A 15,465-nucleotide genomic window follows, 5' to 3' on the forward strand; every position below is an offset into this window, starting at 1 on the left:
TGCCACGAGAATTTGAAATAATTGTTCAATAAATGACAATTATAAATTGTCACTAAACGATGGAGGCGCAATTTTGGCGAGAAAAAACAGACTCTTACGAACTTTTTATCATCCATGACAAATTTTAACTGTCACGAAATGTACTGAATTTTTAACTGTCATGAAATGTCACATTTTTATAAATTATCAATTTGTTTATTTAATTTAAACTTTGTGGTTTTGTATGAGTTATTTATTTATTTACTTATTAATGTTCTAGAATTATTATGTGATTTTCATGCATGATTTATTGAGCTTCAATCGATCCGATACGTTTAAAAAAACAATGAGCATATGTTACAGTCTAGTAACACAAAATCTTGATTAGAATTCAATTCATTGATTTATTAAACTAAGATCTCTTGATTATAATTTTTATTTTGGTAAAAAAACACATTTGATCTCTGTAATCTCAATAAAATAACCATTTAGTCCTTAAATTTTAGTTTGAACAATGTAGTTCATGTATTTGCAAATTGATAACTATTTTAAATTCAACTTTATTGTGTAATAATTTATGACTCGTTTGATAACATTTCTGTTTTTGGTTTTTTAATTTTAGTTTTTGGTTTTTGGTTTTCTGTTTTTAAAAAACAAAAATCATGTATGTTTGATAACCATTTTTTGTTTTTTGTTTTTAAAAAACAAAAACCAAACATGTTTGGTAACCATTTATAGTTTTATGTTTTTAAAAAGTTAAAAAATTGAAAATACATATTATTAGAGTCATCAAACGGGTCCTTAATTCCTGTAGTTTCAAATTTCTAACAATATAGTCTCTCCTGTTTGATGGGGATTCGAATTCACATCTGTTCTCTTGCAAATATAACCTCGAATTATTGTTTCCTTCCTAATTGTGAAAAATATATATTTGTTTTGAAGCCTTAAATTCAAATTTGAAATCTAAATCATTAATCTCACATGGAAGTTTGAAAAGTCCAAAATCTCCTAAAATTTATCATCGTTTATTTGAGGCTTTGAAATTTTGGTACTTTGAAAAGAAAAAAAAAATAAAGAAACCGTCGCCAAACTCCTTCATCTTGCACGTAGATTATTAATTATTTTAAGATTTCATGGTTGCAACCAGCATAGATTTATGATTATTAGTTTCCAGAAAAATACCCCACCAAGTAGTAATTTAGAACTTTCAATCTAATTTGATCAATAAGGTCGTGAAGAGTTCGAAATCTTGAAGATAGGAACAAGTTCTCTTTTCTTCTTGATCTTTGATCATCTTACCAAGCATAAATCTGTTTAGCTTTCTTGGGGTTGGTTCATCATCTTGTTATTGAGGTTATTGTTGTTATTGTTGTAGGGGTTCACCTTGAATAGGGGAGTTCTCATGGATAGTTCCTTTATCAGGAAGCGTTTTTTATTGCTTGTTATGTGCTCTTGGGATCAAAAGATTGACAATTTGACATGTCAAGGGTTTTTTTTTTCAATATTTGGGTTAAGTTTTTTTTTCCTTGCAATACTTTAATGACGACTTTCTTGAATTTCCTTTTCCTATTGTTGCTTGTTAGGTAATTTTCTCTTCTTCATTTAGCTAACTGTACATTGTTTTCTTTTCTACATGTTGCACGAATCTAAAAAAGTTAAAAACCATGGTTACAACTAATTGGTTTATGGACTTTGTTGGGTTATGCGTGAAACATATTCACATATATATGTTAGTTAGATCTAACATTTGACATCTCAAAATTTATATGTTGTGATTTGATATTTGATATTTGTATAGGATTGATATTTATTGTAGTGAGTACTTCACGTTCGTATATTTATGCAGTTGTTGTTCTTTTTATCTATATCATTGATTCATCATAATGATTTTTAGAGAAGTTGTGTAATTAAGGCATTTAATGATAGTGGGTGCTGCATTTTGTATCCGTGGAGGTCTTGAAAGAGAGAGTGACCATGGAGGTATATCGTTCAATTATATTTTTATTTTATTTTCACTCAAAACTAGAATTTATTTCCTCGCCCTTTTGAAGCTGATTAGTATTTTTTTTTTCTTTATGTATTTCTGGATTTCTATCATTTAGTTAGTGACATTGAAGAATCATGACAATGAAAATTATTTTTTGTCAGTTGGATGGATATTGAAGCATCAAACAAGATCAAGGTATGTGTAGTGGAGTTTTTTAAATTTTTGGAAAAGAAAATTAGTAAAACATTATGCTTGTTGACATGGTGTACTAACCATCAGAATATTGACAAGTTTTAATGGCCACAAATCAGATTGACATTCTTGATCAAGCTCTTCTCAGACCTGGACGAATTGATAGAAAAATTGAGTTCTCAAATCTAAATGAGGAGGTACAAAACTGTGTTAAATATCCTGGATCAACTATTTACTCTCTCACATTTTGAAGTTGGGGCTTTAGCTTGATTTTTTCTCAATATCTTTTTGTTGAAACATGGAATCAAAAATTATTTTTATGAGTAATATGTTTGATCAAACTTAAATAGAATTGAGTTTTTTTTTTTTTTTTTTTAAGGTAGAGTATGCATTCTATTTAGTTCCAGTTCTTCCAACTTGTGAGAGATAATTCTTGCAAGTTCTTCTTTAGTGAACTTTTTCTTTTGGTTTTTTATCTCTGCATTTAGAAACCTCATCATCTGAAAGTCATAAAATCCAAAAAAAATTAAGTGACTAAGTTTTTTCTTGTTATTATATTTGCTTCCTTAAGCTTTTGGTCATTCTTCAGGAGCTTGAAGAAACTACTTAAAAGGAAAAGTTGGAGATAGAGAAGCTTTTTGGCACGACACAAAGAACTGCCATTAGATGTGCGCTCACCAATCACATCCCTTGTTTAGAAAGCTTATAAAGTTGGACCTTCACCATACCTAGGTTGGTTTACTCCTTTATCTTTCCTTTTTACTTGAAATTTCAGCGCTACCTTAATATATGTGAGGTTTGATGTTAAAATTTAATGATCAGGTTAGTTTGAGTTTACATATGAGTTCATTTTCACATAATATATAATTTTCTCTTATTCATTTAGCTAACTTGATATTGTTTTCTTCTTTACATATTGCATGAACTTAAAAAAGTTAAGGACAAACGGAAATTCATTCCAATATTCTCAACATGGTTAATTTTTTAATGGCCGTTGTGGCACTCATAATTGTTAATTCACATTTTATCATAAAATGTGACTTAATAAAGTTGGGACATTTAAAATTAAATACAACATATTTTCTTTTCAACCAATAAAATAATGGGATCATTTCTAACAAAATTTAGTAACCGTTTTCGAACATGTTGTATGACGCCAACACCTTCCCTATGCTTAATCGACTCCCGAACAAAAATTTTTTTTTTTCAGACCAAATATTTTAAATAGGTGACCAATCACACCTCGTAGATGATTAGAGGAGACTCCAAACCATATCTCGAAAGAGACCCTTCAAAGAATGATGTCGATCGCTCCGCTCGCGATGACGTTGCGGCAACATGTATTCTTTCTTGCCCTTTAAATTTTTAGCAGATATTTTAGTGCTCTGAACATGTGAAAAGGTGAAAAAAAAACTGTAAATTAACAAGTTTAATTAGTTATTGAGAACAATGAATTATAGGCACGAAAACTGTTATGTAGTGAGATCTCCATTTACTACATAAAATATAGGTTTAACTTTGGTTACCTGATTCAAGCATAGGTAACGTAGATAAGACTGTTATTACCGTCTAAAAGTCTAAAAGTTAATGGTTCGAGCCATAACTTTGTCCGACATTTTTTGTGTCAGACAAAAAAATAAAAAATTCTTGTAGTGTCTTCCAATGCTTTTTTAACAACATCGGGACAAGTCTAATTTCCCCGACGTTTGTTAGCATACGCCGGGAGAAGTTTTGTATCTGCCCGACATTATTTATTTTGTCAGGATAATAGCTTTTACCCGACACCTTTTTGTGTGTCTTGCTAAAAAAACGTCCCAAAAGTAAAAAATTATTGTAGTGGTTGTTAAGAATCCCAGATCGAAAAGAAAAGAGACCTAGTTTATAATAAACATGGTTGCTCATCTATTTTCCAATTGGTTTTGAGATAGAACTCCATAAATATTTATATGGTATTAGAGCTCAAAATGCTCGAGCAATCGGTCCAAAAATGGAATCTAGCCAAGATCGATGAGCCAGAGGAAAATTAACTTTCAATCAAGTTTATTCATTTATAGTTTTTGTTGTTAGTGAATTGTGAATTTATGCTTCTATAGCATTGTCATTTCAAAGGGTAGTGGGAGGGTGTTTTCCATATGTGGATTCCAAATCCTTCGGCCGAAAACAATATTTTGTTTTTTCTAATTTAAGCATAAACTTCTCATAAAAGTTAGAATTTCGAATATCTATCACGACCCACCTTTTTTTAACTTTAAAAAACAAAAAGAAACCATTCCAATGAGAAAAAACAAAAAATACCAGTCTAAATATTTAATTTTTCTCACCTTTTTATTTCTTGAGAATAGAAAACCATAAAAGATTGAAATATTTTGAGGAACTACATAAGTAATAAAAGTGTTGAAGGTTGTTTGGGGGTAACCACACCCGGGACACGTGGAGGACCCTTATTAGTGTTTGAAGAAACCGAATAAAAAGGATTGCTTAGGTCCACCTCGGCCCTGCCGAGGAGACCAAGTTTGCCAGCTGTAAAAGACTAAGTGTGGGCACCAAAGTTCGACCTGACTAGGGTCCGACCTGCTCGGAACCCGACAGGCCCGATATGAGAAAAAGACATGTAACCGCCGGTCGTGTGTACTGTCGGATCCACTACCTATAAATAGAGGAGTTCATTTCACACTCAGGTATCGAATCTCACCTCGAACTAAATAAGGAGTCCGATCTATACTGACTTGAGCGTCGGAGTGCTTACCCTCTTGTGCAGGTCCACTCTAGTGTTCAGGTCGGAACCGGAGACCGGGTTCGAGCTCGATTCGTGAAGAACCGTTGTGCAGATTCTTGCATAAACATTTGGCGCCGTCTGTGGGGAAGGACATCCTAAGTCATCCCGATCTAAAAAAAAATATATGCAAAGATGGTGCATCCAGCAAACTCTGCCAATACGACAGAACAGAAGGGTGTGAACGCTGACAATGGCCCTCAGCGAGACCTCGGTGCAAGAATAGTCGAGGACCAGGTCCGAGCAGGGCAAGAGGGAGATCTGCCGCGCAGATCTGCCCGCCATGGGAATCAAGAGCTACCACCTGCTCACCCGAAACCCTCAAAAGCCAACAGAGGCCGAGGAGGGACGTCGAGAAAAACCTCCCAAAGGACCAATTAGGAAGCAGACCCCGAAGCTCTGTCTACTCTCCAGCGCGAGTTGGATGATATTGCGCACAACAGAGGCAACGCGTGCTAACCGAACTGAGTCTCCCTCTATAGCTCCGGGCGCACCCGGAGAAAAGGGAGCTCCATCTATCCAACCTGGCGATCGCGAGCCCATTCCCAACGATGGAGGAGTGGATTACAACTTGCGGGATAACGATCTGAGAAAGCATCTCACTGAAAAGAAGAAGAGAGCATCTCGGGAGTCGGAAGACTCTCCTTCCTACTCCCGAGAATTCTCCAACTCGAACGTAAAGGCTCAATCAAAATACAAGCCTCTAGCATCAGAAGCTGTGATCACTAGCGAAGAGTTCGACCTGTTGAAGCACAAGTTCGATGAGCAGGTCGAGGCGCTTAAGGCCAGGTGCGAGAAGAAAGACTGTTCGTTCGACGATGGCGACTTGGGAGAATCGCCATTCACCGCAGACATCCTGGAGGCTCCAATCCCTCCGAAGTTCAAGACTCCCGCCATGAAGCCCTATGACGGGTCTAAGGACCCTAAAGACTATGTTGAGGTCTTCAAGGGCCTCATGGACTTTCAAGCGGCGACAGATGCGATCAAATGCCGCGCCTTCTAGATCGCGCTTACCGGCAGCGCGCGCCTGTGGTACCGAAGACTGTCCGCCAGGTCGATCTCGACCTACTCCCAGCTAAGGAAAGAGTTCATCAGTCAGTTCTCCTCTCGGCATTATGACAGAAAGATAGCGACTCACCTTGCCACCATCAGGCAGAGGGAATGAGAGACGCTGAGAGAATATGTCACAAGGTTCCAGGAGAAGCAGGTGAAGGTCGTGCACTGCTCCGACGACTCGGCCATGTGCTACTTCCTCACAGGCCTGGCCGATGAGACCTTAACCATAAAACTTGGAGAGGAGGCTCCAGCCACCTTCGCCGAAGTATTGCAAAAGGCGAAGAAAGTCATTGATGGGCAGGAGCTCTTCCGAACCAAGACTGGCCGACCTGAAAAGCAGGTCGATTAGAAAAAACTAAGCCAGGAGAAAAGGAGGACTGATGTCAGGTCCAAAGATAAGGGACCATCCTCCTACAGTAGCAGAACAGAGTACCGTAGGACGGAGAGCGGCCCTACCCGAAGCCGACCTTATGAACGGTACACCCCAACCACCATCCCCATCTGCGAGATACTCACGAACATCGAGGAGAGCGGGATGGAAAAACTCCTCAAAAGACCTGAAAAGCTCCGTGGAAACCCAGAAAAACGCAACAAAGATAAGTATTGTCGTTTTCATCGCGATCACGGCCACAATACGTCAAGTTGCTGGGAGTTAAAGCGCCAGATTGAAGACCTCATTCACGACGGCTACTTCAAAAAATTCATGGGCAAACCGAGATCTAACTCGGTCGAAAAGAAGGAAGAGAGGAAGCGTTCAAGAACGCCGCCTCGACGAGAGGATCGACCTGCGGTCATCAATACTATTTTCGGAGGTCCGAGCGGGGGCCAGTCCGGAAACAAGAGAAAAGAGCTAGCTCGCGGGGCCAGGCGCGAGGTATGCATCATCAGGGAGTAGAAGCCCACTTGCTCCATCACTTTCAGCGACGCCGACCTGGAGGGGGTCCACTTGCCTCACAACGATGCACTGGTGATCGCCCCCTGTGATTGATCACGTCCTGGTCCGAAGAGTGTTGGTTGATGGAGGCGCATCTGCCAACATCTTGTCCCTCCCAACATATCTAGCATTGGGATGGACCAGGTCACAATTAAAGAAGAGTCCAACACCTTTGGTTGGATTCTCTGGAGAATCGGTCTCCCCAGAAGGGTGCATTGACCTACCGGTAACTATCGGACGAGATGCTATCCAAGTAACGCAGATGGCCGAGTTCGTGGTAATCAACGGCAAGTCGGCCTACAATGCCATCTTCGGGAGACCCATCATCCACTCATTCCGAGCCGTCCCCTCCACATTGCATCAAGTATTGAAGTACTCAACCTCGAATGGGGTGGGCACGGTCCGAGGTGAGCAAAAAACCTCACGGGAGTGTTATGCATCCGCGCTCAAGGGGTCGGCGGTATGCGCCCTGAAAGAACAAACCAATCGTGGCAAGATTTAGGAGTCAGAGGCCAACCTGCCAAAGAAAGGCAAAAGGCAGTTCTCCCCGCCAACAGAAGAGCTCGAGCTTGTTCCTTTACTTAGCCCCGAAAAACAAGTAAGCATAGGAACCAAGCTGGGGGCCACTGACAGGGAAGAACTGATCAACTTCCTCAGTTCTAACTCGGACGTCTTCGCATGGTCTCACGAGGACATGCCTGGTATCGACTCGAAGATCATGGTGCATCGCCTCAACATAGACCCATCATTCCGACCTGTAAATAAAGAGAGGAGTGATGTAATTGTTGAGGAAGTAAACAAACTCTTGAAAGCTGAATATATACGAGAAATTCTGTATCCTGAGTGGCTCTCTAACGTTGTATTAGTTAAAAAATCCAACGGGAAGTGGAGGATGTGCGTGGACTTTACAAATCTAAATAAGGCATGCCCAAAAGATTGCTTACCCCTTCCGAGGATCGACCAGCTCGTGGACGCAACAGCCGGGCACGAGCTACTCACCTTCATGGATGCCTACTTCGGATACAACCAAATTAAAATGCATTTGCCAGACCAAGATCACACCGCGTTCATAACAGACCAAGGTCTGTACTGCTACAAGGTGATGCCTTTTGGCCTAAAGAATGCGAGTGCGACCTACCAAAGGATGGTGAACAAAATGTTTGCCAAGCAGATCGGTCGTAATATGGAAGTGTATGTGGACGACATGATTGTCAAGAGCAAGCAGTCAAAGTCGCATCTTTCCGATCTGACCAAAGCCTTTGGAGTGCTACGCAAGTACCAAATGAAGCTTAATCCGACCAAGTGCGCCTTCGGAGTCTCCTCGGGAAAATTCCTTGGTTTTATGGTAAATAACCGTGGGATTGAGGCTAACCCAGAAAAGATAATCCGTGCTCGAGATGGAGGTGCCCAAGACTCTAAAGCAGCTTCAGTGCCTCAATGGCAGGATCGCAACCTTGAATAGGTTCGTGTCAACATCGACGGACAAATGTCTTCCGTTCTTCAAAGTTCTTAGGAAGAAGGGACCGTTTGAATGGACGGAAGAGTGTGAGCAAGCGCTAGGGCAGTTAAAAGACTATCTCTGCTCGGCACCTCTACTCGCAAAGCCATTACCAGGGGAAAAACTCCATTTGTACCTGGCGGTATCTGCTAGCGCCGTCAGCTCGGCACTGATCAAGCAGGAGGGTGCGAGTCAAAGCCCCGTTTATTACACCAGTAAGGCCATGACCGAGGCTGAGACAAGATATCCCCAAATGGAGAAGTTGGCCCTCGCTTTAGTCACCTCGGCCCGAAGACTTAGGCCGTACTTCCAGGCGCACACTATTATTGTACTTACAAATTTACCCCTCAAGAACATCTTCCTTAGGCCTGAAACTTCAGGACGTCTGATGAAGTGGGCATTGGAATTGAGCGAGTACGACATCCAATTCGAGCCCAGAACTGCATTGAAAGGGCAAGCAGTGGCCGATTTTGTCGCAGAGCTCACTCCACCACCTCTCTCGGCCAAGTCCGACCTTCCGTAGACGATCTACGTTGATGGATCTTCCAACGAGATGGGGGTGCGGGGCAGGAATCCTCTTGCTCGCACCAGGAGGTGAGCAATTCGAGTATGCTCTACGATTCAACTTTCGGACGTCAAATAATGAGGCCGAGTATGAAGCACTCCTAGCAGGCCTGCGCGTTGCCAAAGGACTGGGGGCCAATCACATTAAGGTTTTTTGTGACTCCCAGCTAGTTGTAAATCATATCAAGGAGGAGTACCAAGCGAAGGACCCCCGAATGGAAAAATATCTAAGCAAGGTCAGATCGCACCTCGCCCAGTTCGGGACTTACGAGGTGAGTCAGTTTCCACGATCTGAAAACTCTAACGCAGATGCCTTAGCCAAATTGGCATCGGCATACGAGACCGACTTGGCTAGATCAGTCCCGGTCGAAATCCTGGACACTCCATCAATCTTGGAGCCAGATATGATGGAGGTTGATACTCCGTCACCCACTTAGATGGACCCAATCGTGGAGTTCATCGAAGGAAACCCACCGCAAGATCCGAAGGAGCAAAAGAAGATGGCGCGAAGAGCAGCTCGGTTCACACTCCGAGAAGGAATGTTGTACCGACGAGGCTTCTCCCTGCCTCTCCTCAAGTGTGTGACTCCCGAAGAAGGCCTTTACATTCTTAGGGAAGTTCATGAAGGGGTGTGTGGAAACCACTCTGGCGCCAGGTCGTTGTCGGCCAAGGTGGTTCGACAAGGGTACTATTGGCCCAGTGTCGAGCAGGATGCAAAGCAGTTTGTGAGAGCTTGCGACAACTGCCAGCGTTTCGCAAACATTATCCATCAACCTCCCGAACTGCTCACCCCCATCTCGGCCCCATGGCCATTTGCGTAATGGAGGGTGGACATCATAGGTTCTTTTCCTCTGGGCAAAGGACAAACAAAGTTCGCCGTTGTCGCTGTGGACTACTTCACTAAGTGGGCTGAAGCCGAGGCACTATCCCACATCACAGAGTCCAGAGTCACGTCGTTCGTATGGACAAACATTGTGTGCCGCTTTGGCATACCCAATGCTATTGTGACGGACAACGGAAAACAATTTGACAATGCAAAGTTCAAGGATTTTTGCAGAAAACTTGGTATAAGCCACCTCAGTTTGTCCCCTGCGCATCCAAAAGTGAATGGACAAGTTGAAGCAGTAAATAAGATCATAAAGCGAGGGCTCAAGCTAAGGTTGGACTCCAGAAAAGGAAGATGGGCCGAGGAGCTACCTGAAGTTCTGTGGTCATATCGAACCACCCCAAGGGAGTCAACTGGCGAAACTCCGTTCTCACTAGCCTTTGGTTTCGAAGCTGTTGTACCAGTCGAGATCGGCATACCAACGGACAGGGTAGAGCAGTACGAGCCAACGAGGAACGAGGAAGAGCTACTCCTTAACCTGGACTTATTGGAAGGGAAAAGGGAAATGGCTCAGCTGCGCTTAGCAGAGTATCAGAACAGAATGGCCAGACATTACAATGCCCGAGTGCGACCTCGAAGTTTCCAAGTCGGACATTTGGTCTTAAGGAAAATTCAGAGTCATGTTGGCACCCTTGACCCAAGTTGGGAGGGACCATTCGAAGTAAAAGGTATAGTCCGACCTGGAACTTATATGCTGGCCGACCTGGAGGGAAGAGTGCTTGCGTATCCATGGAACGCAGAGCACTTGAAGCGCTATTACCCCTGAAATGTCAAAATAGTCCCAAAATGGGCTTGTAAAAATTTTCAAGGGGCGGAACTTTCAATAAATGGGGTTATTTAATTTCATAACTCCGAGTTCGATTAGAAATTAAATGGGGGCCACGGACTCCCGCAAGGCTTAAAATCGGCAACCTCAGAACCCACGGGTTCGAGGTGCGATGTCAAAATCAATTACGATCCAAAATTCAATCCTTTGAACGCTTAAGTTAAAGGTGCGATGTTGAAGGTTCAAAAAATTCAATCCTCTAAACCTACGGGTTCGAGGTGCGATGTGAGTATTAATTATGAACTTAAAATTCAAACCTTGGAACATTCAAGTTCAAGTTAAAATTGCTTGATTTCATCTTTGGACTTCCGAGTTCGAGGAGAAATGTTAAAGTTTAATAAAAACTCTCAAATTCAAACCTTAGGAGAGAGGTGCGATGTGAAAAGAGTTAGCCCAAAAGCCTTTAAACTTACCCAAAGTTATAGGCTAGAAGTGCGAGGTGAATCTGTTCCTTCATAAGTTCCTATTTATACAAGCCAGTTTAAAAAGATTCTTAAAGTGAAAAGCAGAAAAAGAACAGACAGAAATGGAGCAATGAAAGTTTCATTGACTAAAAAGGACAGAGCCAAGGCTTATATACCTTGTAGCTCTGCCCAAAGACTTATAAGAAAAAATATATATAAAGATAGAAGGAAAGAGAGCCTCAGCTACTTCCGAGGTGGGAGGACAGCTCGCCCTGGGAGCCTAGAAGGTTAACCTCCTGAGATCCGTTCTACTGGGAAGGAACCTCCTCTTGCGTCGTGCCGATCTCATTGGGCTCTTGGCTAGGAGCATCCTCTTCTTCCACGTCGGAGTAGTCAGAGTCCAGCTCCCCGACGTACTTGTCCACCAGCGATTGGGGGCCAGGAGTCCCATTAGGCCCAGAAGCCCACTTCTCAGAATATTTCTTCTTGAGATCGCTGAGATCGATCTGAAGGTGGGGCATGTCGGCAGCAATGCCCTTCATCAGGAACTTGAAGCCGGCGTCGCTGAAATCCTTGGCAAACCCATCGAAGCCGGGTGTTGCCTGAACGCCTCCTCCAGCAGAGACCCATCGGTTAGGTGCTCCTTCAAGTCTTTAAGCTCGGCTGTGAGGCGCCCTATTGGGGCATCCTTCTCCTCAAGGACCTGAGCGAGATCGTCATTCTCCTTCAAAAGTTGGAATTTCTCCTTCTCCAGCCCCTTGGTAATCGCATGGGCTGCTCGGAGGTAGGCCTTGTGCTTTTCACCCTTCTTCTTCAAAAGCTCGGCCTTGGCATCCACCTCGGCCCTTAAGATACCCACCTCGCCTTGGGCCTTTAACAGCTCGCCCTTCAGCATGGTGGCAGCCTCTAAGGCAGCAGAGGAGTTCTCCCTCTCCTTTGCTGCCAAAGCCTCCCTTCCATCCATCTCAGCCTTGATCATAAGAGCTGAATGAATGGAAGCGACAAACGCCTACGAAAGTTAAGGAACGCAATGACTCACGAACTTGGATGCTCTCCTCAGGCTGCTGTCTAAGCACGTGGCTGAGATGCGGGACACCTGGTCCTTCACCCCAGAGCTTGACGGTTGCATCCTGAACCGCATTCGCACGTCGGATGTTCCCCCCATCCGAGCTGCGGGGTCATCCACCAGGTCAACATGGCTCGCGGGCAGAGTCCCACGAGCCCCAGCCTCCGAGAAGGAGGAGGTCTTCTTCTTATTTCTTCTTCTCCTCAAAGGAGACTCTCCCCTCACCTCGTTCAGGGGAGATACATCAAGCGCCTCGGACTCCTCCCTTGAACGCTTCTCTTCAGATCGACCCCCAGACAAGTCCAGTTCGATCACGGGGGTGGGAACTGCAGAGGATGGCCCAGAGTTACCCTGAGCCTCAGTCCGTGGCACCGTAGGCGTCACTGGTTCAATGCTCACCACGGTCTTGAGGGCGTGAGCACGATCCTTGGACTTGCGCTTCACACTTCCAGTGAATCCGCACACCATTCCTGCAAAATAAACAAGCATAAAGTTAGAGATCAAAGGAAAGGCAAAATTGCGATCGAGATTGAACGTGACTTACCGAGCTCGGAGTTTGGCCTTGAAGCTTCGATTGGTCGAACTAGAGGGTTGTAGTCAAGAAGCCCCGACTCCAAGAGAAGCTTGTTAGTGACTAAGGTTCCGATCTCCTGCCCTTGGGGAAGTTGTCCTTGAAGTACTTGAGGGTGTCAAAAATGGCTTAATCGAGCTCGGGAATCGACTTGATCAATACTGCACAAAGTAAACAAAAAGTTCGAGTTAGATGTGAATATCAAGAAGCTGAAAGAAAAAAGAAGACAAGAAAGACTCCATACCTAGGTTCCTAAACCTAGCAGGCACGTCAAAGAAGGGACGACCTGACTCATCCCACTCTCCCGAGGCAAGAACCACTTTCCTACCCATCTCTTGATGGAGGTCGGCCCCTTGACTATACCACTCGCGCCCTTCCTCGCACACATATAGTATCGACCAGGTTTTTTGGCTATCCTCTTAGCCTCGAAACACCCAAGGAGCTGATCAACACTTAGCAGCTCGGCCTCGTCCTCATCCCGAGCTCGCAACCAAAAAAGAATGGCTAAAGCAAAAATGACACCCCACCCATTGGAGGCCACTTGAGTAGGAGCCAGTCCAGTTCGGTTTAAGAACTTCTGGGCAAAGGGGTGAAGAGGAAATCTGAGGCCGTACTCAAACATTTTTAAATAAAGAGTGACCCATCCCTCTGGAGGATTGTCAGCTCTTTCCCCTTCCTCCGGAATCCTAAGGAGGATGTGGTTCGGATGTTAAACCCCCTACGAAGGGGTCCAAGATAATGCTCGGGCATCCTAGAAGGGTACTCCAGACCCTGGCCCGAGGTAGAGGTGTCACTATCCTCTCCATCATCTGAGAACCTAAAGTTATCTATTTCTTCAAGCTCGGACTCTAACCTACGAGCTAAGACCTCCTCAGAGTCACTTGGTTTGGGGGGCGAACTACTTATCGTCCGACCTACACTACCCAGGCTATCACTATTGGAGGGGGAAGATAAGAAAACTACCATGTTTGAAAGAGGAGTAAGAGCAACGAGAAATGACTGACCTAGAGGAAGGGTTCGAGCTGGTTTCAGATCGAACTCCAGAAATTCAGGAAACGTAAGGTTTGACCTGAAGTTTCGGGACTATTTATAGCTGATTGGAAAAACCTCTACGCCGTACACGTGTAATCAACGAGCGGCTGGGATCTTCTCGGGATACGCAACGGCGAAACACTTGAGTGCTCCGACAACCTGGCAGGTCGAAACATATTCCGCAACGGTCATATTCCCTCTGCAAATGGAAAGTCGCCACGTGTCCAAAATAGATTCGAATAAACTTCTCTGCCAGGTCGATATCGAACCTGACAGAGAGGGGGCCAATGTTTGGGGGTAAACACACCCGGGACACGTGGAGGACCCTTATTAGTGTTTGAAGAAACCGAATAAAAAGGATTGCTTAGGTCCACCTCGGCCCCGCCGAGGAGACCAAGTTTGCCCGCAGTAAAAGACTAAGTGTGGGCACCAAAGTTCGACCTGACTAGGGTCCGACCTGCTCGAAACCCGACAGGCCCGATATGAGAAAAAGACATGTAACCGCTGGTCGTGTGTACTGTCGGATCCACTACCTATAAATAGAGGAGTTCATTTCACGCTCAGGTATCGAATCTCACCTCGAACTAAATAAGGAGTCTGATCTATACTGACTTGAGCGTCGGAGTGCTTACCCTCTTGTGCAGGTCCACTCTAGTGTTCTGGTCGGAACCGGAGACCGGGTTCGAGCTGGATTCGTGAAGAACCGTTGTGCAGATTCCTGCATAAACAAAGGTGATACAAAGAATGAAGCGCAATGGTAAGATTAAAAAATTATATAAAAATTTAAATATTTAAAGTTCTCTAGTTTCCTCATTTTAAACTTTTTTAGAATAAAAACGTTATATATGTAATAAACTCTTCAAGAAATTGAGAGTGCTCTTCATTGATAATAAAAAAGAGCTTACAGAGAGTATTTATAGAATAATACACATGTAACAACTTAACAACTTCATAACAAAAACTATAACAAACTCATAACACAATCTAAATAATAATATAGCAATAAGTTAACATGCCCCTTCAAACAAAAGGCAGCAAGTCCTAGCAAGCTAGCATGAGTTTGGATCGTAGAAAGGTATGTCGAGCAGTAGTCAAAGGCTTTGTAAAGAAGTCAGCTAGCTGATAAAGAGTAGGAATATACTGAAGAGATATATTCTTCCGAACAACACGCTCCCGAATGAAATGAAAGTCAATCTCCATATGCTTAGTCCTCCCATGAAACACTAGATTTCGACCAAGTTGGATAGCAGAAACATTATCACACTAAATAGTAGGAGCCTCCATTCCAAAAATGCAAAGATCTCGAAGGAGTTGCCGGACCCAAAACAATTCAGCTGCTATAGTTGCCAAAGCTCGATATTCAGCCTCGGTTGAGCTTCGAGAAGCAGCCGACTGTTTCTTGGCACCCCAAGAGATGGGATTAGAACCAAGAAAAATAACATAGCCCGTAGTTGAACGTCTATCCAAGCTGTTTCCAGCCCAATTAGAATCAGAGAAGGCATTAAGATGAAAGAAAGTAGTGTTTCTTTTATGAAATAACAGACCAAAATGACTTGAACCACTGATATAGCGTAAGACCCTCTTAGCAGCCACTAAACTTACCAAAGAGGGAGAATGCATATGTTAGGATAATTTACTTATAGAGAATACAATGTCACGTCTGGTAAAAGTGAGATAGTGTAAGACTCCAACAATAA

This window comes from Momordica charantia (assembly GCF_013281855.1).
Source record: "Momordica charantia cultivar OHB3-1 chromosome 2 unlocalized genomic scaffold, Mcharantia_2.0 BLBB01000002.1, whole genome shotgun sequence".
Taxonomy (NCBI): domain Eukaryota; kingdom Viridiplantae; phylum Streptophyta; class Magnoliopsida; order Cucurbitales; family Cucurbitaceae; genus Momordica; species Momordica charantia.